Genomic DNA, 27,979 nt, shown 5'->3' on the forward strand with positions numbered 1-27,979 from the left:
TGGCTCAATTGTTAATGATCAAGTCGCACGCTGGCTGAACCGCAGTGTGGTGGTGGGGGGTCAACCACTCCCATAGAAAACGGCACAATGATTTGCTCAAGAAACTGTGCATGAAAGGCTTGCCTCAGCTTAATGGGAGGATTTACAGCTCAGGTCAGCATTACAACAGAGAGAGGCAGTGGAAAATATCCTGTGGGTTAACCCTTCCGTTCAGAGGCTTGCTTGTTGGTAAGAATGCTTTTCAGAAGTGCCTATAGGAAATAACTTGGCAGAACCTCCAGATCCAGAAGTCCTAAACAAGGGTCCTTCCAGAAGCCTTTTCTGCAGCAGAGCAGAGCAAACTTTGTGCCCTGCAAAGTATGTTCCTCCTGAGTCCTAACAGCCTCCTTAGCCCCTTGCTATATTTTAAGTCCTCTGTGCACAACTGGAGGGTCCCTGGCCACTCCGGCTTTCCCACATCCTCTTCCTTCCTGGCACTTATCTCCAGGCAACCACACGATTCTCCACTTAGGCCCTCCAAGTGTCCCTGTTTGCCAGGGTCGTCCCTGATTTAGAGAAACCATCCCAGTTTCTGATTTGATCCCAGAATTGCCCACTTTTCCTTAAAAGGGTAAAGGGACCCCTGACCATTCGGTCCAGTTGTGGCCGACTCTGGGGTTGTGGTGCTCATCTCGCTTTATTGGCTGAGGGAGCCGGCGTACAGCTTCCGGGTCATGTGGCCAGCATGACTAAGCTGCTTCTGGTGAACCAGAGCAGTGCACGGAAACGCCGTTTACCTTCCCGCCGGTGTGGTACCTAGTTATCTACTTGCACTTTGACATGCTTTCGAACTGCTAGGTTGGCAGGAGCAGGGACCGAACAACGGGAGCTCACCCCGTCACGGGGATTCGAACCGCCAACCTTGTGGTTGGCAAGCCCTAGGCTCAGTGGTTTAACCCACAGCGCCACCCGCATCCCTCCACTTTTCCTTAGGATGTCCCTATTTTCCTTGGATAAATTTTGGAAAGTATGGAATTATCTAACCCCCAAGCCTTCTGAAGGCAATCCTGTATAGGGAAGTTTTTTTTAATGTTTATTATGTTTTTATATATGTTGGAAGCTGCCCAGAGTGGCTGGGGCAATCCAGTAAGATGGTGGATATAAATAGTAAAATTAACATTATGGAATAGGACATCCTTATTTTCATTGAAGAAATGTTGGAGAGTATGCCCTACTTCAGTGCAACTTTTGATTGATTGATTTTTTAACCTAGGCAAGTACAAAGAGTGGAACCCGGCAGGCACCAGGCAGAATGGAGAGGCCCTTTCAGTCAAGTCACACCTACCTGGCCTACATCTGACATCAGAGATGATGTCAAGTGTGAAGCAGGCAAAGACATGGCTGGGCCAAAAGGGGAATTGCAAAGCCCTGCACAAAGCCCTGTGTACTGGGCTTCTCAAACCCCAATAGTCACCTACCACCAGTGCTTGTGAAGCCCATGCACAATGCTCTGCAGTGCCCAGCAATCAGCAAACAGGCCTGGCTTAGTATAAGGCAGCTTCCTGCATATTTTGAAGGATGTGTGTTTCTCAGGCAGCGGTCCTCACCTTACTTCAAAATGAAAACTGCTTTTGAAATATAGGGGACAGGCTGCTGTTTAAGTGGTGGAACACCTAACAAGGCACATTCAAGCCACTGGACATGTCCTAAATATATTTCTGGGCTGTGATGTCTAATATTGTAAAACATGAACTCAAGACTGCAGTTTGAGATTATGATCACAACTAACACCACCACTGACAGTTATTTTTTAAACTTAGCTCCTCACTTTGTCTACTCCACATGGGATGCTCAGAGCAGCTTCTGCCCAGGTTATTTCCTCTTGGGGGAAAGAGAGCATGAGATTCTTTCTATAAGTACCTATATTGAGTTTAGCAAACTATGGAATGGTGACGTGAAAGCAGCTGGTGCTAGTCTCTTGATCTTGAATAGGGCTGAGGGAGATATTCAATTCAATTCAATTCTTGTATAAAGGCAGACCAACCTAATTCACACAATCTGAAACAATATGAAGATCAAAACCCGGCCGTCCTTTGAAAGTCACACTTCTCTCATTTTGCAATAATAATAATAATATTTTTTTATTATTATTTACACCCCGCCCTTCCTGGTTCAGAAAACTGGGCTCAGGGTGGCTAACAACAAATTTAAAACACTTAATTGTAATAAAACATAGAAGCAGCATAAAATACAGTATAAAAGCATGAATAACAATAAAATTCAAAGTTCAAAAATCAATCTGGTGGAAACCCATCCAATAATCATTAGATAGTCACCAGGGCTAGCTGGCTGAATTAGTCCTACTTGGGCCACCGAGGAGGCCAGAGGAGAATTAGCTGTGGGGTTCCAGAGCAGGTAATCTTCATAAAAGGGGAGGAGGAGGGAAGAGAAGGGAAATAAAAGATCAGGCTGAATTCAAATTAAAGGCCAGGTGGAATAGCTCTGTCTTATAGGCCCGGCAAAAGGTTAAATCCTGTAGGGCCCTAGTTTCATGGGACAGAGCATTCCAGAAATGCATATACTGGGGTAACATGTCTAAAAATGCATATATTAGTGAAAATAACATATGAAATGCATTATTTTGTGTGCAAAAATACACACAAAAATGTGTATATTAGGATAACTTCGTACTAAAATGCTGATGAATTTTCATCACGACTTTTTGAAATAAAGCTCACAAACTGATGTGGTAGTGTGGAAAACCAAACTTTAGATTGGAAAAATGAGAATCATGGAGAGATGGGAATTTACAGATTTGTACTGGATTGCAATCAAATATCACAGTTAGCTGGGAAATATAGCACCATTTTAACGATTGTGTAATGATAAGAAGTTTCCTAAGATTTTTAAAAGAGAAAACTGCAGGTCCCCATATTAGAACATCACTTTGGTGAAGCTGAGTTCACTTGCATGCTTCGCTACAGAAAGCAAATCAATTATGTCTAATTTTGAAACAAATCTGTTACTCTTCTGAGACCCCACTCCTTTATAGTTCAATCTTGTGGAGGCCAGTTCAGAAGTAAATTCATCTGAGTTCATTCTCAGGTATGTGTATTCTAGGATGGTTACCTGACTTCTTTACAACGGATGAATGATAATCAGTTATTGGTTTGGAGCCTCTGAATGCTTGACATTTTTCCAAAATGATTTTGAAAATCTCCCCAGCTCTGGATGCCTACTGAGTGCATTAAAATCTGGGCATTTTAAATCAGTGTCCCCAAATACATTCTTATCAGATTGAGGGAAAGAAAAACAGGTTAACACTGAAAAAAGTGTAATATCAAAACAACTGGCAGCTCCAGCTATAACTTAGATAAATCAACTCGTTTTCTTTATGCACATTTATTCAAAAACAAAGGCAACCTATAATTTTCTTATAACGATAATTTTCTCATGCCATTTACTCATAACAAAAGATTCAGTCAGAGTACTTTTTTTAAAAAAAAAAGCCTGATTCCTTGAGCCTTATTTTCTTTTAAAAAGTGATTGATTTGCCTGCCTATCATACATACTGTTTTGTTTTTATTTTGAAAAACTCATTATAAACATCCCCCTTTATTTTATTTCATACTACAGTGGTACCTCGGGTTAAGAACTTAATTCGTTCTGGAGGTCTGTTCTTAACCTGAAACTGTTCTTAACCTGAGGTACCACTTTAGCTAATGGGGCCGCCCGCTGCCACTGCGCCGCTGCTGCACGATTTCTGTTCTCATCCTGAAGCAAAGTTTTTAACCCGAGGTACTATTTCTGGGTTAGCTGAGTCTGTAACCTGAAGTGTCTGTGACCCGAGGTACCACTATACTTTTATTTCCCATTTCCATACTCTGTCCATAGGCTCATTTTCTATTTACCTAAAGAAAACAGAGGCATCCTGCTTTGAAACTCCTTCTCACCCTGGGCACACATTTAACAAAAGCATCATCGAAATGTAATCATGAGCAAATAGTCCAATCATTTTTCCTTCTGGGTTTATGCTGAATGCCTTCAATTTCACCAGAGTACTGTCATTCAGCACGATTCCTGGCCATCACAAGATTTTCCAGTAAATCTCTTGTGTAGCCAATGCAATTACAACAATCCAAGCATGAGCAAAAGCCATCTGTCAAATCCCCTGATAGAAATTTTTTATTGGGGGACAAGTTCACATTTCCCATTAGTCCCCCACCCAGTTGCATCAAGCTCTTAGCGCCTGGATTCAAACAGAGCACAACTTAGATGACAGCATGCAAATATTAAGATTTATTTTATTTTAATCCTACCTACAGAGAATTTTCAAGGTGATTCCCTACCAAAAATTAAATGGCTTTCTAAAGTCAACGCTAAAACAATGAAAGCAGAAGCTAAGCAGTAAAAGCAACAACAATAAAACCATAGATAAGGTCACAAGACACAACCACATCAGATTAAATACCACAAACATGGACAAATAAAAAAGCCTGGTGCCCTTAGAAGTATGGAACCGGGTATGACAACACATCCCACAGCAGACTGTGGATATAAATCATGAAGAAATAAATTGAATACCTTTGATATTAATATTTCACTGCCATGTGACACCTGTAAAGCTGTATATAAAGTGGAGCAAACAATCTTGGCTGGAGGTGCAGTGTACGAAACACTTATATGCGTAATTTCTGCTCATAATCATTTCCTGAAGGGCAATGATAAAGAAAATTAAGCTCAAAACAGGCCACAACCTACCAGCAGACCCATTATAAAACCTTTCTCATTCATATATATGTCAGATATGGAAATGATAAGACTTTTGTTAACTGCTGCTGATGTTGTTGTTTAGTCATTCAGTCGTGTCCGACTCTCTGTGACCCCATGGACCAGAGCACGCCAGGCATTCCTGTCTTCCACTGCCTCCCGCAGTTTGGTCAAACTCATGCTGGTAGCTTTGAGAACACTATCCAACCATCTTGTCCTCTGTCGTCCCCTTCTCCTTGTGCCCTCAATCTATCCCAACGTCAGGGTCTTTTCCAGGGAGTCTTCTCTGCTCATGAGGTGGCCAAAGTATTGGAGCCTCAGCTTCACGATTTGTCCTTCTAGTGAGCACTCAGGGCTGATTTCCTTAAGAATAGATAGGTTTGATCTTCTTGCAGGCCATGGGACTCTCAAGAGTCTCCTCCAGCACCATAATTCAAAAGCATGTTACATTTGGTAATAATATTCTTCAACTGGGTAATCACAGACCTCCATGTTAGAAGACCAGAAGAGAGTGGATTGGTATATTAAGACATATTAAAATACTTACCTGTGTATACTGTGGGAAGCAACTTTAGGAATTATTAGAACACAGTTATCCACTAGCGGCCACCTGCTTATTCTGTCTTTCTACGCAATAGCCAAGTGTTTTGTTTTATTTTATTTCATTCTATTCCTGCTCTGTGCCCCCCCCCCCCCAATAGCCTAGTGCCATAGTTGAAATTCTATAACCAGCTGGCAGAAAGTCCCGTTGATCTCAGTGGGATTTGATTCTGAGTAGACATGCATTGGTTTGTGCTTCTCAGATCAAACTAAAGCAAGCCATTTCAGGGAATGTATTCTCAAAAAGGCCCCGTCTCTCCATTCACCTTCTGCCTCCCTTCTGGTGGTGGGGATACCTGCACATGGGCCTCTGAGATAGGTCTTAGGCCAACATGGATGCAGGCAATCTTTTAGACACTTGGTCCCCAATCCTTCATCCATGTATCATACTCTTGCTACAAACAACAGCACTGTGTATGCAGCCAGGGACTCTGATACATATATGGAACTTTGGGTGTACAATGATGGTGTTATGAACAAAGAGGATTAGGAGCCAGATAGGAGTCCAAGAGTATACAGCGATATTTGAGGGCTCACTAGTTGAACTCATTTAAGATACTTGCTCCATCTGGAAGGACGGCATTCTTTGAGAGCCTACTTGACTGGATGCATTAATATATTTGCGTGTGGCACTCAAAGGCTACTTAAGTATTGGTAGCCCCAATTAGTGGTGTTACTTTCGATTTGCATATATAAAACTTGGCTTATTGTTTGTTAAATTCACACCTGCTTTATGTACATAGTACAGGGACCACTGAGGAAGACCAAGGTCAAAAAGCATTTGAGTTCTGTTATACATTTATTTATTTATTCAAAAAGTATTTCTATACCACTATTTCATTTTAAAAAATCAAAGTAATTTACAACAAGAATTCAAACCATACAAAAAAAGTTAAAAACAGACATCAGTTAACCATTGTTAATTGGGTGTACTCTTAATTGCCTGCATAGACCTGGCAGAATAGAAAATTTTTCAACAGACATTTAAAAATTGAAACAGAAGGCACCTACTGCATCTCTATTGTGAGATTACAGTATTCCACAGGACTGGATGACCACAAGGGCTCAATTTCTTGTTAGCAAGTGAGCCTTCCCAATTTTGTGAGTTATATTTGTTTATATTGCTGATATTTTGTCCATATAGACTGTTGGTGTTTGGATCCTTTTGCTTTGGCAATAAATCCCAATTTATTTATTTACTCTCCCAAGTGCGCACTGGAGCTCCACAAAACTTTGTGCTGTGCTCTGCATCTCAGAACCAGCAGTGCTCTTTGTTCCTACAACAGTCAGGGAAACTTTTCCAAAATAAGGATTAGACAACCTGAGCTGCAAAACTTTAGTGTTATTCCAAAGACAAATAAGATAAGTGGAATAGTTGAGCCAATATAATTCCTCTCAGTCATCCAATGTAATGCCATTGGTCCACAGCCAAAACCAACTAATTTGCTTTTTGGTGGTTTATGAATAGATGGCATTGTTTACAGAAAATGCCTAAATCCTTTTAGTAGCCATCGTGAGCTAAGGGAGATTTAAGACAAAATAATGATATACTGTCTGGGCACAGCCGCTCTGAAGTGCACAGATCCGAAGAGAAATAATGTATACCATTTAGATTTATTATAAGGTCCTTACAACAAAAGCGAAGAATACAAGAAAACATACAGGCAACCTTGAGGGCCCCTTTTACAGTCAGGAATGTGATGTTATTACTCAAAGGTAATCAACTATTCACATTACTTTTGAATGCTTAGTAGTATCTGGAATGGCGTTTGAAACACCCGAGACAGATCAGTTCTTGTGCCACTGCAAACTGCAAAAGTAAGAGCTGTTCGACAGTGGAATTTGCTGCCAAGGAGTGTGGTGGAGTCTCCTTCTTTGGAGGTCTTTAAGCAGAGGCTTGACAACCATATGTCAGGAGTGCTCTGATGGTGTTTCCTGCTTGGCAGGGGGTTGGACTCGATGGCCCTTGTGCTCTCTTCCAACTCTATGATTCTATGAAACTCTGTTCATCTGCCACCATGTACATTATGAATGAACTGCTGGAATGTAGCTTCCAGAAGGAAGTCATGAGGCAATGCAACCATTACTGTAGGCTGATTTTGTTGTTGTTGTTGCTAGAATGGGCCTTAAGGAAAGTATACTTGCTTCATAAGCCTCAGCTCACCTCCAGCAAGCTAGGGATTTACCATACAGCTGCAACCACCAGTCCATTTTACCTTGTGACATTTACTATGGATAGATGAGAACACTTACTTTTAGAAGACATCTGAAGGCAGCCCTGTTTAGGGAAGCTTTTAATGTTTGATGCATTACTGTATTTTAATATTTTGTTGAAAGCCGCCCAGGGTGGCTAGGGAAGCCCAGCCAGATGGGTGGGGTATAAATAATAAATTTATTATTATTATTATTACTTACAAATTCTTTCAGAAAAGAGGTATTTCTGTTTACGGAAAAGGTAAGAGGAGACAAGAAAGAGATGTCCAAAAGTATGTGTGGTGTGGAGAAAATGGGTAGAGAAAAGCTTTCTTCCCTCCCTCACTACACCAAAACTTGTCCAGTGATGCTGAATGTTGGTGTTCTGTCTTTCAATTTGTCACTAAGATCTAGAAATGGATGGGAGGAAGGGTATAAATTTAATAAACAATAATAAAAATAAAACTTTATCTCTTCTCCTGGCTATTTACCTCGGTTAGTTCCTACATCTGCAGTGAAAACAGATGCACCATCTTCTTTGTAATCTTTGTTTCTTTCCTAGCATACCTTTTACTCCCTTGTTATCCAGTAGTCCAACCACTTCATAAACTTGTTTCTTGCTTCTCTCTCTCTCTCTCTCTCTCTCTCTCTCTCTCTCTCTCTCTCTCTCTCTCTCTCTCTCTCTGTATAGTTGATCTTAATGTGTTTAGTGATAGGCTCTTTAAAGTCCTTTTTTTTTTTTGCATCCCTTATTGTCTCCTTGCATTCCTTTTGTACGAGTTTGTGTTCCTTTTTGTTCTCATTTGGGCAAGACCTACAATTTCCAAAGTCTCTCTCCCCCTCCCCCGCTCCTTCAATAGCTTTCATGATACTGCTTCTTAACCAGACTGACAACCTCTTTTTACTTGGTGGTATATTTCCTCACTGGAATGCATTCTAGCTGAGCTTCTAACCTTGTGGTTTTAAATCACCCTTGAGTGTTCTGAAGAGATTTGACCTCTTTTGGTTTTCTTTTTAAATTCTTTTTACCGATCCCCTCATTTTTGAGACGTTTCCTCTTTTGAAATAACACGTGACAGTCTGCAGCTTCATTGGCCTCAATAAAGACGCCCATTTGATGAATTGTAATATGGCATAACATTTGTCTCTTCCATCATTTTGTGAAATTTCAAGTTAACAGCCATTTGGGTACAGCCATTTAAATGTTTTTCTTCATTATTCCATACAACTGTAACACAACAGAACCAATATAGCCTCAGAAATAAACTGTCTCAACACTTAGCCTGTACTGACAAATGGAATGCCCCAATGGCCACGGAGATAAGACTCTTTGACAGGAAGGGTAACTTTAAGAGGAATTTTTACATCAGTAAATTGGTAAATTTGGGAAAGCAAAGAGAAGGACAAGTAATCTTTCTTCTAAGAAATGAAAAACTGTGTATGAAGAAGGCACCAGGTGGAAGATATAGCTGCAATTTTTGGTTTTGTTTCGGTGACACTAATTGCTAAAAACCGGAAATGTGATGTGCATATCACAGGACAGTGAAATAATTGAACAGTATTTTATTACGGAGATACGAGAACTTACAACGTGTTTCATTAACTGAGAAGTCATTTGTTCAGCTGAGCATAACTAAAACTTTATAAGCAGTTAGATAGAGGGTGTATAACTTTATAAGCACTGAAACAGAAACAAAAATGGCAGAATAAGCAATCTGTTGGCTTAATATCTATGGAACGTAATTACTGAAAACATGCCCCACTAAAGAAGTCGATGCAGGTTTAGAACTGATGATGAAGCACGAGAAATAAAGTTACCAAACCTTGTTAAGGGGAATGCTGTGTGCAACAAACTTCAGGTAAGCTAAAAATAGGTTATCTTGAATAAGCAATACAGCCAGTGACCTGCAGACATTGCTGGATCTATAAAAGGACAATGATGAAACATGCAGTAATTGCATGCAAAGCCCGTCACCATTTTCATATGCATAGAGAGCAGGAGCCAAATGTAAAGGCTTTTACTACAGGGGGTATCGGAAAAGTTGGCGTTCCATCTCTAAATTCTAGAGTGGGAAAAGGTTTGTGTTAATGGGACCTTAAAGTTAATGGGCTCTTAAGGTGAAGGGCGGGAAATAAATTGATAAATAAATAAATATTTAGATTCAATGGACATACAAGCAAACTTCGCAGGGTAGAAGATACAATGTGCATCCTCTGATGTCTCCTGCCGTGTATTTTCTATACGCAGAATTTGAAGTTGCATCTTATATTGAAAAACACTATATTCTGAACCTTGGCCACCCAGAGCACCCAATTATCTAAAATTCTTTTCAATGCAGTGAAAGAACACTTCCCCATCATTTAAGATGCTACAGTAGCAGCAGCGGAGGGGTTCTTCTTTTCCCTGTTTCTAAAAAAATACAAAGTCCTCATGAAAATTCATCACAACTATAGTGAGAATTTATCCCAATACATTTATCCCCTTTGTATGCAACTTTGCCTACTACAGTGGTACCTCGGGTTACAGACACTTCAGGTTACAGATGCTTCAGGTTACAGACGCTTCAGGTTACAGACTCCGCTAACCCAGAAATAGTACCTCGGGTTAAGAACTTTGCTTCAGGATGAGAACAGAAATCGTGCTCCGGCAGCGCGGCGGCAGCTGGAGGCCCCATTAGCTAAAGTGGTACCTCAGGTTAAGAACAGTTTCAGGTTAAGAACGGACCTCCGGAACGAAATAAATTCTTAACCCGAGGTACCACTGTATACACATTTTTGCAAGATAGTTTCCACCAATATAATATTTTCTTAGCATGTTGTTTTCATGAACATATGCATTTTACACACACTTTACCCTAGTACATGCATTTTCTTTTGTATTTTGAAGTTATGGGACAGAGCAAGATTCCTGTCTTCCTGCCATTCATGGGAAATCCCATAGTCTGGATTATTAAGAAACAGATTTTTTTTATATGAGTGAGAAACACTAATACCATATATGCCAACCGCATCTACAGCTTCTCTTCTAGCCTATTGTATTTATTCCTCTGGTCCAAAAAAGGGGAACTAAAGCAACCAGGGCTAAATGTTTGACTCAATGGGACTTGCTTCTGAATAGAAAGGCAATAGATGGAATTGAGGTGTTCTCATCTCTCATCCCCCTCCCACGCCAACAGCTAACTGGTGTGTTTTGTAGCATTCAGAAGGCTATACAAGTACAGCTCCGCTTATCGGATCAAGCTGGGGAAATTGCACCCAATTGTGCTAGGTGAATTCCCATCCTTGCATAGGGTCCTCTAGTTGAATCTCATACTTCCACTGTAGTAACATCAAATTTAAAGCCATGCAAACTATGTGGCAAAGCTAGCAACAGTTACCATATTTTTTGCACCATAACACTCACTTTTTTCCTCCTAAAAAGTAAGGGGAAATGTCTGTGCGTGTTATGGAGGGAATGCCTACGGGTGGCATGCCTATGGATTTTCCTCCTCTAAAAACTACATGCGTGTTATGGTCGGGTGCGTGTTATAGAGCGAAAAATACGGTATATAGCATGCAATAATATATTATTATTATTTTTAAAATGATATTTATTGAAAAAAGAATTTTTTAAAAAAATTACAAAGAAAAAAGACAAAAACAGAAAAAAATAAAACCATCATTTTCAAATTCTCCACTTTTATTACCTTCTTTCCATGACCTCCTCCTCCTCCCATCTCTTCTATCTTGATTAATAATTGTCACAGCAAATCCTTTCCATAATTCATAATATTCTGTCATTACGTTACCTTACTCTATTTTCATCTTATCTTATAAAAAACCTTAAAGCTTAAGTAGTAGATAGGTAGCCGTGTTGGTCTGCCATAGTCAAAATAAAAAAAATTCCTTCCAGTAGCACCTTAAAGACCAACTAAGTTAGTTCTTGGTATGAGCTTTCGTGCATGCACACGAAAGCTCATACCAAGAACTAACTTAGTTGGTCTTTAAGGTGCTACTGGAAGGATTTTTTTTTTATTTTGACTTAAAGCTTAAGACTTAAATCTTATTTTTACCAACTTCTCATAACCATTACCTTTTTACCTAATTCTTTAAACATTTTTACAAGAGCCAAGTAATTTCATTTCAACATTTTTCCAACGTTCATCAATTTTATAAAACATTTCTAATGATAAATAAAATAAAATAAAAACAATCCAATCTTCTTCCAGCGTCCCCTCCCCCCAGTCCCAGGATTGTCAGTCCTTTTTATCCCATTAGTCTGGCACATTAACCTGGTGATCTTATATCCGAGGCCTTCAAATCTCTTCCATGTCCCTTCCGCAGCTCTTCTTCATATTTTCACTCGTGGGAACTCCAGCTTGGTAGTGTTTTTGACCCTTTTCAACAAATCAGCCCCTTTCCCATAGTCCAGATTAGACTCCATGTGGTATTTTAAGACATGTTTCAAATTCCCTCCAAAATTGGAAGTCCCAACAGCTCCAAACCTCTGACGGCCCATTGCCAGACTCGGAAAGTCCAAACATCCCTGCATAGGGGGGTCAGTCCAACCCCCCATTTCCAAGTCAATCCAAACTTTGTCTTTCCAAATCTGGTTTTTTCCAAGTTCATTTGTCAAATCCAAAGGCTCATTTTCCTGCTGGGCCAAAAGTCCCTCCATCTCTGGCGCCCAAGATTCTGCAACATCCTCTTCTCTCATCTGCTCTGTCAGGACACACTCCTGTTTAAGTTCCTGGGTGGGCTCCATATAGTTTCCCACTACCTGTTCAAATGTTCTGGCCGCATTAGTCATCAAATCCATCTTCTGACTTAACTGATCCAATAGGGCATTTATTTTACAGAAAGCACCCAACAGTGCTTCTGAAAACATTGTCCTGCAAGGTCACAAGTCCTTTCCCATGGTTGTAATCTGTGGCAGCTGCAGGCTCCCTAGAATTGGTTACAGTTTCACAGTCCCCCTCTAGGGGGAAAACTTCTGGTTGTTCTTTCTTTTAAGGACAATAGCAACAAAGTTTCTTTTTTAAAGATATTTTGTCAATATTTGTTCCTTTAAAATGCGAAAGGAAACAGTGGAATCACAATGTTACTCTTCTTTTAACTATCTGTCAAAAACATTTGTCTCTGGTCAATGAGCTTCAAAACGTCAATTCTGACACCCCGCTCCATGGTCAGGACGGTGGAAAGTTACTTTACTTTAAACTCACTTCTGCAGGTTTAAACAGTCCAAAAAAGATCCCCCTTCTTCTCCTGCTACCGAAGGGGGGGTTCAACGATTTTAAATGGTGAAAACCAATCCTTTAAAAGTGATTTTCTAAGCTCTAGTGTACGTTATCTTTGCTTTCTTCTGACTACAAGGAAACGGAAGGCTGACTTCCTGTTTAGACCTTCCCGTTTCAGTACCAAATTAAGGTGAATTTTTAAGTCCAATTCCTTTCTAATCGCCAGTTCTTATTTGAAGTCCAATTGTTCAATGTTTAAGTACTCACGGGTGATTATTTTAGATGCCAAATTATCTATATATATTAAAGCAAGTGAGCAGCTGGATGCACAAAGAAAGATTTTGGAGGGAGGTGGCAGATAGGGAGCACATATATGTATGTGCATATATGAGAAAGAATGAGTCTCCTTGTTTTGAAAGTATATACAGGGTGAGTCCTTTAAAAGAGGCCCCGTGGATAAAGAATACACATGTTCCATGAGGCCTCTTTTAAAAGACTCACCCTGTATATATCCATTCTGTTCACCATCCATATGATGTACTGAATTTTTATTAAAACACTGCAGGTAAAACCGTAAATGGATATTTGAACTTATTACAATTTTTACGGTCTGTCAACATTTCAGCACAAATGTAGTTTGCAGGTAATATTTTTTGTCAGAAAGAAGTCCCATTGATTTCACTGGGGCTTACTCTCAAGTAGATGTTTTTAGGATTGTAACTGAAAGCAACCAGGGAGTTACATGCACTAAATTGAATATTATTACTGCATCAAATTGAATATTTTGAAAGTTTGCTCCATTTGAAAACTCAGCTGCAAGAGAAGGTTGCAAAGGGTTAAGATTTTTTTTAATACAGCAAATCTGCAAGTAAGTCATGACAGCTTAGACCTCTGGCAAAACAATTCACTGCTGTTAGAGTAAAATTAGGTAAGCAGATTAAGGAGATTTATACAGAAGCACCAAATGGAAGAGGCTCATGAACTATAGTAGAAAAACAGTTGCACAGCTCTTTAAAATTGTCCACAGTTCATATAAGAGACTAATCCAAATAATATCTGGGGGTAGTATGTAAATATATACCTTCCTTTGCTATTAAGTGGAAAACATTTTGTTTTTTAAAACAGCAAGTAAAAGGAATCACTTCTAAAGAGCCATGTCTAGATTTAGTGCATAATCAAAAATGACTTTTCCACTTAAAGGAACGACAAAGTCTTATCTGCAAAGAGAAGAGGCCATTGTCTCTTGAAATAGCAATAAGTCATGAATAGGTGGCTTACATGCTTCTTTATGCACACGTTTCCTTTGAAATTACATATGTTTGTGTGCAAGTGTGTTTTGCCATGGCAACCTTACACCACAATGCATCATTCTGCTTTGAAAAACAGGACCCCTCTGCTTTGAAAGGTCATTGGAAGGGTTTTTAATCTGGGGGGGGGGGGTATCAATTTGGGTTTTTTGAAAGGAGGTGGATTGAAAGAGTGGAAGCAAAAAAGAGCCAAAACAGAACTCAGTACAGTGGTTCCTTGGTTCTCAAATGCCATGGTTCCCAAATGCTAAAAACCCAGAAGTAAGTGTTCCGGTTTTCGAACGTTTTTCGAAACCCGAACATCCCATGCAGCTGCTGGTTATTGTTTCTGGGGCGCCTGCACCAGTCAGAATCTGCGCCTTGGTTTTCAAACATTTCAGAAATCAAACGGACTTCTGGAACAGATTAAGTTTGGCGCTTTTGTTTTTCCTATTTATTTTGTGTTTTTGTTTTTGAGGCTTTTTCGGTTAATTTTTTGTGTGACTGTGTGGAACCCAGTTCAGCTACTGATTGGTTGATTGTGTGACTGCGGAAATGGATAAAAGCCCCCCATCCAAACAATGACTATCATCAGTGCCCCTAAGAAAAAATAATATTTTTAAAATTTTTATCATGTACTATACTATTTATTTTATAGTACAGTACATTGATTATTGCTTTCATTTTATGGATAAATGGTCCCATTAGATAGTAAAATTCATGTTAAATTGCTGTTTTAGGGGTTGTTTTTAAAAGTCTGGAACGGATTAATCCGTTTTGCATTACTCTCTATGGGAAAGTGTGCTTTGATTTTAGAACGCTTCGGTTTTGGAATGGACTTCCAGAACGGATTAAGTTTGAGAACCAAACTACCACTGTATCCGTAGATGCAACCTAAATCACTAAGCAGACAGTGCTATTCTTGATTGGCTGAGATAGCTAAGCAAATATTCTTGTTTCAGAAGTAAACAATTTTGGAAATTGACTCCTTCTTGAACATCTGCTGAGGCTGGCTTACACATGCGCGCACCACACATGATTCTGCATGGGCAGCTGCCAAATATCATGTTTGACTGTTTGTCTGTTTAGCCTAATACTGTCTTCTCTGACTGGTAGCGGCTTTGGAGGATGTCAGGCTACCTGCTACCTCAGAACCTTTTATCTGATGGATACTCCAAATTCACATTCAACTTGCCCTCACTTTTCATGAATCTATTTATACAATGGACATTTGGGAAAGATCTTAATTTGGACATTTGCATCCAGAATTTGCAAAAGTCATTGTCCTGCCATTGTTATTTGTGATTCCGTTTACCATTCATAGTAGTAAGAAATGGGTTTACTTGAAATTGCTGAAAGGTTAACAATACTTTAACTTTAATCTAAATTCTCAATGCACAAAATAAACATATAAACCTCCCTCTTCATCACAGGAAATCAAAGCAACAACAACAATAATATCTTCGTAGTGCTAAATATTGGGCTGTGCAACCCCCCACCTGATCCAATTTGGAGCCCAATTCAATGGTCTGGATCAGGTCCCGACCTGACATATAAATCAGAATACTGTATCTCCATTCACTTCCATTGGGAAACCAAAACAGGAATAACATTTTTTGTTTTTATTTTATTTTTAAATATAAGGATGGGGCTGGGATCAACTGGAATAGGATGGAATTTTGTTGTTGTTGTTTAGTCATTTAGTTGTGTCTGACTCTTCCTGACCCCATGGACCAGAGCACGCCAGGCACTCCTGTCTTCCACTGCCTCCCATAGTTTGGTCAAACTCATGTTAGCAGCTTCGAGAACATTGTCCAACCATCTCGTCCTCTGTCGTCCCCTTCTCCTAGTGCCCTCAATCTTTCCCAGCATCAGGGTCTTTTCCAGGGAATCTTCTCTTCTCATGAGGTGGCCAAAGTACTGGAGCCTCAGCTTCAGGATCTGTCCTTCCAGTGAGAACTCAGGGCTGATTTCCTTCAGAAAGGATAGTTTTAATCTTCTTGCAGTTCATGGGACTCTCAAGAGTCTCCTCCAGCACCATAATGATGGGAAATGAACAGGTATAAATCTGAGTAGGGTACTGTGAAGGAAGCGGAATGCATACTGAACAAATGCCACAAACCCCACCAAACAGTTTCTAAGAAACAGCACATATAGAATAGTGAAAGCGGTGGGAGCTTGCTGCATTTTAAGACCATCTCCCCACCCCACCCCAAACATAGTAGAGAATGTTGGGTGAGATTCTAGCTCTGGATTGGAAGGCAGAGCTCTCAATGAGCAAAATCTAGTTCCCCTGCCCCTCTTCTCCCCACCCTGGCGTTCTCTTTCTATGATGCAACACTTGGGAGACACTCTTTCCACCTGACAGCAATTTGTAGCTGCCTTGACCTCATCCAGATTTAGCACAAATCGGCTCAATTTGGTTTGAGATTCGGACAGATCATTTGCACAGTCTACCAAATGTGTTACACACAATCACATCTATTTATTTAATAATAAGGATGGACGGGTGATTTTCACTGGGACCAGTGAGTGTGGGGAGGGAAGTGTTATGCCATCCCTCCACAGCCATGAATTCAATGAAAATTGCTTCACTCCACCCTGCACTACAATTAGCAATGCCGAGTTATCTATCTATAATGAGTTGTTGGAACTGGAAATTACTATAGTTCATTCAGCGCTCTGCATTTCGAGTAATCTATGGTGTTGTTCAGCAGTTGCCTAAACACATGACAAGTAAAACTGAAGCTGAGGGAAGGGCACACACACTAGCGGGCTGCTCTTCAAATCTATTTGCTATTAGTGCAAAGATTTGAAGAGGGCTTCATAGCACATTAACTGCATGAGCTTGGAAACCTCCCTAAGAGCAGGAGCCCTGGTTTACTGTGGCTTTTATTACTTGAGCAGAGTTGTAAGAGGCAAGCAAGACAGCAGTGACAGCTGAAACCTCTTAGAGCAGGGAAAGGGAACTGAAACCTCTTAGAGCAGGGAAAGGGAACAGAGCTGATTCTAAAACTTTGCTGTCCTTTTGCATTGTAGCTCCATCACAGTCCTTCAGAAAATTGAACACACTATCAAATGAGCTGTGATATCTAGCTGCCCTATCTGAAGTCTATTGTTTTCATCTGTTTAATGGACAGTCACCTCAGTATTACAGGACTTTTCAGGATAAAGCAACATTTTTTTATTTCTTTGGAAACTTTGGTAGACATTCCATTCTCGTTCCACATGTTGAATATCCACCGAGGAGATTTTGTGCAAATATTATTGCTTCCCCTGTACACCGTGAACTTGAACATCTCTTTGCATTTGTACTCTGTGGATATCCAGTAGGTATTTGCTCGAAATGGTTCATTAGCAGATAAACTGTTCTGATGCCAGAACCAAGCTATTTTAAAACAATCGGTTACATTGAGGGGGTGCTAGTGGTGTACAGCTTTGATGCTCTATAGTTACTTATACTGAGATAGATGATAAATTGAGTGGAGATGCGTTGTCCACAGGCCATAATAAAAAATACACTCTATAAGAACTTATACTGAGTCAAAGTACTGGTTTGCTTACTCTAACTTAGTCTACATGGACTGGCAGTAACTCTGTAGGGTTTAAGGCAGCATGCCAGGATTTACCACTGAGGTCCATACTGCGAAAGAAAAAGAAAAAAAAGTAGCAATACAGAAATGAAAACATCATTAATAAAACTTGAACACAAATACATGTGTGAGTAGGATCAGGGCTGGTTGCAGCCTGCTGAAAGCAGAACTGTGCCTGCCTTGATCTTTCAAGCTGCTACGCTTGCCCTAAGAGGAAGAAGTTTACCTTGGGGCAAGTGAAGGCAGCAAGCTGAAGACGGGAGCAGTGACTCCTGGTCTCTGGTAGGGCACCATTGGACCAGCATCTTTTACTGCTTTGGTCAGCTGTGCTTGCTCGCAATGTCATATATAAAGAAAACCTGCTGGTGCCACAGTAAATCTTTTGGTGTTTATGGTGTCCCAGAAAGCCTAGTGGGAAACTAATGCATTCTTGCTGAGAACCTGCCCTGTCCCACCCAGTATTGGCACAGCTGTCTGTGCTCCAAGGACACATGCACCTTGATCCTCATCAATATTTTCAGCCGAAAAGGCAGGCAATGGAAGAATTAAATTATAGAACTGCAGACAAGGAGGTTCAGAAAAGAGAAGATAGGAAATGGTCCCAATACCTTTAAATCAGTTGAGGAAGCTTTCCTTTTCCAAGAAGATAATTACCACTGCTTCCAACATATTTCCACCCAGCTCTGGTGGACTCTCTGCTAACATTCTGGATGTAGGCAACCCATCTGCCTTACTCAGCACAAAGGAGATGTAGACTGGTAGACCACATTCGACTTGAAACACATAGCCAGTGCTAATTTTACAGAAAACTCACAATGAACACTTCTCTTGTTCTCTTATCATGGCAATGGCGCCCACCTGAGTTCTGGCTGGAAAAAAGCCCTGGGGATAACAGAGACCCTTAAACATCATAAAACACATGGAGTCAGGGAGCATGACAGTGGCAAGAGAAAGGGGATTTTTTCTTTCCCATGGTACCTGTCAGCCATGACTGCTTGAGTGAAGATTATGAAGCTCTGTGCTATGAAGATATGGCTTTCAGGTTATGTAAATTCGTAAGAGACAGCTGAAGAAAAACAACAACAACAAATCAATGAAAACAGCTCTGCATGTAGTTTCTACCGAAATCAATGGCAGTTATGTGTAGGCACCCTTATGCAGGATTTCAGCCAATGCAAGCAAAAACAGTAGAATCGCATATGATCAGAATAACATTTGTGGTGAGTTTATACTCTCGACAGAAGCATACTGATCCTGTTAGCAACACAGTAAACATACAGGCAGGGTTTTGTGTAGGTGTCAAGTGTGTCTCTTTGAAGTGCCACCCAAAACAGAAGCAGGGCCTTCAGTGTGTGTGTTGTTGTTTTTAAAGTCACCCTGCAGTTGTTTTTTCTCTGTACAATGATACCATTTTAGTATTTTGTTTAGACATGTCAACCCAGCCGAAGATTCCTGGAAAATAAATATTGCTGCTAGAGCTTTTCTAATGACTTAAAGATGTATGAGTTTGTAGGTAAGTCAGTAGCAGGGAAAGGATAAATTTACGTAAAGGCCATAAATAAATACTGAGATTACTCAAATGGAGTGATGGACTTTGCTGTCTGCTTCTTGTAAATACTACATTCCCCCCATTGCTTTAAATTGGTTCTGGAATGTTGTGGGGGAGGGGGGAGGAATCTGTTTTCTTACATGTCACTCACCAGTGTGCTCATGTACATCTGCACATACACATATACACAGCTTTAAAAGACATGCTCACAAAGGTGTTAACGTCTGTACACATGAATATGCTATCGTAACGTTTCTGAGGTACATTCAATTACTAATGGATAATTTAGGACACAATCTGCTGAAGCACTTTTAAGGCCCATTGATTCCAGCTAGAGAGATTTAAGTGCATGCTTAATAGGAAGATTTAGTTCTTCAGTAGCCTAACTTTATACATAACTTTGACTGGAAAGTCCTACAAGGACTTTCAGCTATGATTAAATGGGCACAAGATGTTGGACATAACATAATGATGGCTGACTGGGAACAGGTATGGACCACAGGTATGAGATTCACGGCATGTAATACCTTAAGAGAAAATCTAATGAAAATGATTTACAGGTGGTACATGACACCAGTCAAGCTTGCAAAAATTTACCATTTGCCCGACAATAAATGTTGGAAATGTAATGAGACTGAAGGTACATTCTTTCACCTTTGGTGGACGTGCCCAAGGATTAAGACATTCTGGGAGATGATTTATAACAAAATGAAAAAGATATTTAAATATACTTTTTTGAAGAAACCAGAGGCCTTTCTCCTGGGCATGGTCGGCCAAATGGTGCCAAAGAAGGATAGAATTTTCTTTATGTATGCAACAACAGCAGCAAGAATACTCATGGCGAAGTACTGGAAGAACAAGATTTACCCACCCGGGAAGAATGGCAGATGAAGTTGATGGACTATATGGAAATGGCGGAAATGGCTGGCAGAATCCGAGACCAGGGAGAAGAATCAGTGGAAGAAGACTGGAAAAAGTTTAAAGACTACTTACAGAAATACTGTAAAATTAATGAATGTTAGAAAAACGTTGGTATGAAGTTATATGGCTTTAGTAGAAATGTTATAAGGAATTAAGTATAAATAGAGTAATAGAGAATTAAAGGGAAAAATAAGGTTAGAATGTGTTAAGATAATTATAGGATAGAAAACAGAGGAAGATGGAAAGGAATTGCTGAAACAATTAATAGAAGTGGAATACGAAAAGGGAGGTGTGAGGAGTTCGTGGAAATAAGTGAAAGAAAGATAAGATATTGAAATTGGACTGTCTTGTAAATGGTTTTTGTTTTGTTTTGTTAGTTGTATGTGTTAGTGTTTTGTAGTGTTTTTTGTACTGTATTGTATTGTTGTATGTTTTTTTGGGGGGGTTGTAGAGTTTTGTTTAATTTGTTGGAAAATTAATAAATATTATTTTTAAAAATAATAATAATTGCGACCTTGGCTATGAGTCAAGACTTGTTCCCTCGCCTGGAGCTCCTTGCTCAACTTCTAGTTCTTGCCTCATGGTTCATCTTGAGTTGCTACCTGCAACTCCTCCCTGACAGTAAGCCCCACACCCCTGGTGCCTGACAGTCTCCAGGCTTAGAACAGTGATGGCCACCAATCTGGGTGGCTTTGAAGAAGGTAAAGGCTGTCAGTGGCTACTAGCCACAGTAGCTATACTTTGCCTTCAAGGTTGGAGGCAGCATGCTTCTGAACACCAGTTGCTGGAAGACACAGGAGGCGAGGGTGGTGATGTACTAAAGTCCTTGCTTGCGTGCCTCCCATTGGCATCTGGCTGGCCACTGTGAGAACAGCACGCCAGACTAGCTTGGCCATTGGCCTGATCCAACAGGTTCTTCTCATGCTCTTATGAGTACCAATAAAGCATTAAGCAAGTACATCACTGTGAAATCTCTTATTTATTTGAGGTATTTCTTATCCCTCCTTTCCATTGAAAGGGTCACTAAGACCAATAAGCCAAATACAAAACAGTATAAAACAAATAAAATCACATTAAATGCCCAAAGAAATATTTTCTTTTTAATCTATTAAAATGGTTAGGAAATGAAAAATGTCTTCTTATGTGACCAGATCTTCCTATGTTACATGCATGCACAAATGTGCACATGCACACATTAATCTTTAGCATATTTTCTGTTATCAGCATACTAGCCTATTGGAGAGCATCCACATTCTGCCTTACGGTGGTGGCAGCAGCAGCCGAAGCGGAGGAGAGCTATGAGAGGATCAGCATAATGTAATATGCTCTTGGACAGTGCCAGCGTATTTAAACATTTGTTTATTGAGTAATTTATCTCTGGCACATTAGGAGGTCTTTAAAGAGATCTCTGCAAGAGGGGAATAATTGCTGTTCCTCTGATTAAGCTGAAATGCATACAGATGTATGATTAACAGGACAGGGTATTTATATAATATTATCATATCATATAAATAGAGTGGCCGTGTACAAGACTAAGGACAGAGCTTATGAATCATTCATACAGTTTATGTGGCTGAGTGAAAGTTGGCTCCTTCTCCAGTGTTTTCATCATCCCTAACCAAATCAAGAAAAGAAAGGGAATAGTGCTGGACTTTTGCAATCACAAGCACATTGCGGGAAGAGCTAATTAATATTTCCCACTGAGAAGTTAGGACCATCTTTTTTTTTTTGAAGTTATTCAAATTATGTCACAAGAGTGGCTGTTTATAACAGACACGAAACAATGACAAGTGGCTTTAATTTCACCTTGATGCATTTTATTCCAAATACGCACAATAGGACCCGCTCTCTCAGAGTTTGCTTTGCAAGAGTAACGAGTCCTTCTGATTTGTGTGGGAGTATCCTTTTACGTTTTGAAACATCGCATTTTACATTCTGAAAGACCACACATCCCTTGATTTGTGCTGGTAAGTGGCAAGACTCAATGAGGAAAGCAGGATAAGTTCCAGAAGGATGTTGCTATGTTGCAAGACGCAAAGAACAACAGGGAATCCTTGGGCACCTTAAGAGGCTATGAATTGTTTTGTGTGACATGAGCTTCAGTAAGCAAGCACCTACGCCATCAGTTGCTGAAATATCTAGCTTACATCTGGCAGAACAGGTCCTTGCCTACCAAAGCTTATGCTGTGAGAAATATCACAGTCTCTAAACTTTCATGGGGAGTTTTGATATTAGGTATTATTCCTAATGAGAAATCTGTCCCAAGGAGCTCACAATTTAAGTTTCACCAGTGTGTAATGTAATAAATATATATTACAGAATGAGCACAGAGAAATGAACACCTGCTCCATCGCGGAAGATACAATCAGGACCATTTCCCTAACACAGACCTACTCTTTTATTTAGAAAAATATATAAAAAATATATACACGCAGATTACCTGCCTGCCAGAGCGGTACCTATTATCTACTTGCACTCTGAAGTGCTAGGTTGGCAGGAGCAGGGACGAGCAACGGGAGCTCACCCCGTCGCGGGGATTCAAACAGCCGATCATCTGATCGGCAAGCCCTAGGCTCTGTGGTTTAGACCACAACTTTTAGGCACCTGCTAAAAACATTTTCGTTTAGACAAATGTACCTAGATATGTGTAGAACCCTGATGTGTGTTTTAATCAGCTTTTGATTCATTGCTGATTTTAATTCTTATAGTTTTTAGCTTTTACCATTTTTTGTTTTTTGTTGTTGTAAGCTGCTTTGAGGTTCTCCCCCCCTTTTTTACAATCAAGCAGTGTCTAAATTTTATGAAATATATAGATAAGGATCCGAAGCTGTACCCTTTTTGCTCCTTCTCTGTGTGAAAAGCAGTCGCAGGTGGAATGATGACACCAGTCCACGATAAGGCCTTTGTTTCAGCAAAGCGTCATCTTCACTTCCTGGGCTCAATCTGTTTTCATCCCCTGCACAGTGGTGCATTATAGCCTGATTTCATACATACTCCAACTCAATACTTTCAACAGCTGCTTTTCTTCTGATTAACAGATCGTGTGTTGGTTCAACTGTAGATCAAAGTCCCTTCAGCAGCTGACATGGAGAATTATCCCAAAGCACCAGATTTATTATGCTGTCCGTGTACATTGAGACGGCTGTGTAGGAGAAAGGGCACACCATGTATTTTCATGCTGTTTCTCTGGCTAAAGACCTGCACCTTTCATTGCTGGACCTATTTATGCATTGTTTCTTTCCTGCTGGTGATTATGCAATTCTTCTTGTTTACAGAGTACAAACTGTTCTGACAAACAATTAAAATAGACTATAGCGCATGGTTAAAAATTGCTGAATATTCTTCTTCACGGAAAGATCTACCGTTATTGAAAAGGAGCGCTGTGTCAATGGGGGTAAAGTATCTCAATGAAGCAAATACATCTAATAGAGTCCATGAACCCCAGTCTCTTTTACGCTGTTTGAGATGCATTGACCTAAACTATCAGTTAATTCAATTTTTCTCTGGAACTAGTGGTCTAAGGGTTGTACCCGAAGTGTGATTTCCACTCAGTTTGTATGGTGCTTTAGTACAGCATCACGATGCAGAACTATGAGGCAAGGAGATGTTTGTGTATTCAGTCGAAAGTATATGGAAACGAAGGGTGAATCAAGGACATTAAAAACATGATTTTCTTAATAAACACAAACAAACAAAATATACAAACCCTGTGAAGTGACAAATCAAGGACATTTAACTGAGGTGCTCACTAGATGGATCTGTTAAAATCTAGGCTGTCCCGGTACTATACAGGGAACTAAGTCTGTCCCATTCCATTTCTGAGCAGATCTTTCATGGAAGACCCCATAAAATCCATTCAGATGCATGCTTTTTATTTTTTTAAAAATAAGTACTTAAGAGATGGTCTCAGGGTTATGTGCTGCCTCAATTCCTTTTCAGAACAGGACACCCAATTGACCACATTCTGGAGCAGCTGGCACATTTGCTCTGAGTGCAAACACAGCAAGTTCCCCTGCAAGCAGTGGAGCTTGATGATGCTCCATTGTTCTCAGAGGGAATTGTATGGAAAAATAATTATGACTATAACCAGAAGGCTAGACATGTTCTCCCCCCCCCCCGAGAACAATAGAACAGCGTCAAGTTCCATCACCCTGCAGTCCTTGCTTCTCTGCTGTTGGTGCTCCAATGGTGAAGAGAGGGAGAGGAAGGGGTGTTCTGCAGCTGATATCTGAACCCAAAATATACCCTTTCCTGCAACATGTCCCCATGTTGAGGCAAAGGGAAAACACATCCCTGACCTCCCCACCTTCTGCTCTGGCCCCATGAGGCTGGCAGAGCTCTGGATATGGCAGTTCCTCAGCCTCAAGTTTCCCCTCCCTGTCGGATTGCCCTGCCCATTAGGTTGAAGAAATCTCACAGAGTAAATTCATAGTCATGTGCTGGGATGCTCAGTGAGATATCAAGTTCATAAGTCTCACCGACGGGACCTTCTTCTTCCATATAAAGTCTGTGATATGGATCTCCATGTGAAGCAATGGAGGCGAGGCGCATTACGAATAATTCCATGAAAATTAGAGGAAATGCAGTTGCATATTTCAAAAGCAGCCTCTCTTGACCAAAATATGAAACTACTGTGAAATACGCGATTTACTATACACAGGTTTGGATGGTTAGTCCTATACATGGGATGTATGAGTGAGTGATGCCACTGGCAATTTTTCAAGGTGATGTCTCTGATATCATAAAGGGGGCAGGGAGGAGAAAAAAGGACCTGTTTTGCTGCGTCTCCTTTTATTTTGTTGTTTGTTTTTATTAATTTCTTCCTGTTTGTGGCCCTTTCTCTTTCTTCTTCTTTTTTTAAACATCCCTTCTGCTTTTGTTTAGCTTTACTGATGCTGTGAGAATCCTCATATTGTTTCACATAGCATTGACTTGACCTTTGCCTCAATTGTGCAGCTGTCTGTGAGGCTAAGGCTGAAACCTGCTTGCCTCTAGAAGCCCAGGCTGCTTCTGAAGGTCAAATCTTTATGAGAGTTTATGGGAGAGATATGAGAATGAAAGTGTGTGGGAGCACATGCATGCACATCTGCATTTTGCTAAAAGATGAAGTCAATTTGGGAGTAATTTTACTTGTTCAAGGCAACAAGGAAACAGTTACAGGTCAGAATAGAGGTTTGACTTCTCTGACCAAACAAAGGTGCATAAGGCCCTGGTCTTGAACAACTTTGCAAATGTTTCTTCAGCAATTGCACACCCAGTTAGCTTTTAATATGCTCTCTGAAATGACACAATTTGAGATAAAGCCTTCAAGCTAATGAGAAGCCTGGGAATTACACCTGCAGTTGGCATGTGCCCCGATAGATGGGAAATTCTTTATTTGTCTAAAGCAAACTCCAAAGATAGTTTAGCTGATTCAGATGCCTGGGTATTTATTAGCAGAAACTAGCCATTTTGAGCCAATTGGCTATTAGAGGAGTAAAAAATTTCAGGTGTGCAACAGGACCAGCCCAAGACATTTTGTTGCCTGAAGCAAATGATGCCACCCACCTTCATTCTACAGGCAAAACTCAGCCAGGCTAGCAGCTAAATCTGGCTTTGACACTGGTGACAAGACAGCCTCCTCTACTGCAACCGAGCTATATAAACTAGTTCTGGTGGGCAGACACAACTCTGTTCATTCTCCACTTCTCAGAATCAGCCACCTGAAGCAGCTGCCTCACACTGTCTCATGATAGGACTGAATCCCATAGGCAAAAACATTAGTCCTAAATCTGGATGGGAGAATGTTGGTTTCTCTCAGTTTTTCATTTTTTCCAATCTTAAATTTACTTCTTTAGATTTCCTCCCCCCCTTCCAAATAGTTTTTATTGAATTTCATGTTGAGAAGTGAAAAAGTAACAAAAGGAAAGAAAACGAAGAATTGAATATGTCAACCATAAAAGTCACAGTGCAACTCCACAGGAATAATACAGTACCAACTGATACAAGGATTCCCTTTAAAATAACAAAGGTATTTAAAAATAAAAGTATTCTCAGCCTGTGAGTTCCATCATTATTGTAAATAAAGTCTTATAAAATCTTAGATGAACCAGAGGTTTGCATATATTGGTGACACTGAGTGACTGTGTGCCTCAATATTTGTATAAGAAATAAAATCATGTCATATAGCACAAAAGTGGTCATTTGAGCATTGCTGTTTAGATACTTTTAGTTTATGAGAGGTCTTTTCAAGGAGGGCAATGTGCAATCCAGATTATTAAGACTGAATGTCTTCCAGGATTTGGCAATGGAGCCAAATATAGCAATCGAGTTCTCCACATCAGTTGTTTTTTTGTTTTTGTTTTTAAAAAGCCTCATGAAAATTCAGCATTTTTGTGTAAATTTTCCCTAAAACACACTTTTATTGTGTGCAGTTTTGCCTAAAATACACATCCTTACAAAGCATATTTTCCCCAATGTGAAGCATTTCTGTATGCTATTTAAACCAATAATGCATTTATAGGCACACTCATTTTGTACACGCTACTTGGTTGGAGAAGTGCAGATTTTGAAGGACGACTGTGTTTCAGTTCATTTATTGTTTCAGAAAATGCAAACTAGGCAAATTTCCCCTTAAATGTGGGTCGAATTGAGTTTTGCTTCCATCCCTAGTCCCAGATTAGGGAACTGCTACATTGTGAAGCGTATCAGTAAATGCACAGTAACTAGGCTGCTGAGTTAGAAAAGGAAGATCCATTGAGCACAGCAATCTATCTCCAGTGATGACCTTGGACATTCACAGGCAAGACATGCTCTAAGAACGATGCAGTGCCATCATTTACCCCAGGCAGCCAGCAATCGGAAGCATGCATTGGCCCCCAATGGAAATGAATGGTTCAGGGTCACTAGGGGACTTCCAGTTGTTGACCCCGATGTTTGATTCACTACTTCCCCTGTTGCGTTTATGTTTGACAGCACAAAGCTGGCTCTTTGAGTGACCCCTTTCAAGCAAACCTCCTCTAGTGAACGTTGGAATATTTCCCTGTTTAACCTCTGCACTCGAGAATGAATTGCAGTGGGATTCTTTTCTTTGGATGTGTGTTGTTTTCTTGGCTGAAGCGTGCTACTTAAACAACTTCACTCGTCCAGCTGCTCTATTCTTTTAAACCCACTAGAAGCTATGCATCTTCTGGAGGAATAAATTCATACTTGGTAGGCCTATGCAGATTTCTGTTCCTGTTATCCCACCAGCTCCATATATTCCATACACTGCAGTTCTAGCAACATCCCATCTCTCCACATATTTCATTGTTTTCACTTATTTATACAAGAAGCAGCCACCCATATTCAACAACCCCACCCTCTCCCAGCAGAAACACCAAATATCTATTGAATTACATATCAGTTTGGTCATTTCGGTTTTGAAATGAAGGTCTCATCCTGCAAGTTGCCATGTGTTCTCGGAGGCCTATTATAACCATGTTCCACTGATGTTGCTTATGTGATAAAACTATGCCAGGTTGATTGAAAAGTAGTGGTTTTCTTGTCGGTTTGACTCTCTTGGACATGGGTTGTCAAGTTTCCTGTCCATTAAAATTAAGTTCCAAAGTTATGAGATTCAGATCTCAGAGAGGTCTGCATTTAGAGTATTCCAATACAGTAAGTTGTGTTGCTGGCCGATTTCAAGATAATGGTGTCCTCCCTGTCAACCACCATTGTTAGCTGCATGGTGTGCCTATGTCCTACCCTTGTAAATCTGGATGATCTCAACACCACTCTTGTGTTTTATCAATTACCTTGAGTACTGTATTGTGTTTCCATTAGACTGAAAGCTACTCAGGGCATGAACTCAGTCTTCTTACAAGTTTTTTAACGTGCTATGTATACTCAAGA

Source organism: Podarcis bocagei (assembly GCF_964188305.1).
Source record: "Podarcis bocagei genome assembly, chromosome: 2".
NCBI classification, from domain to species: Eukaryota; Metazoa; Chordata; class Lepidosauria; order Squamata; family Lacertidae; genus Podarcis; species Podarcis bocagei.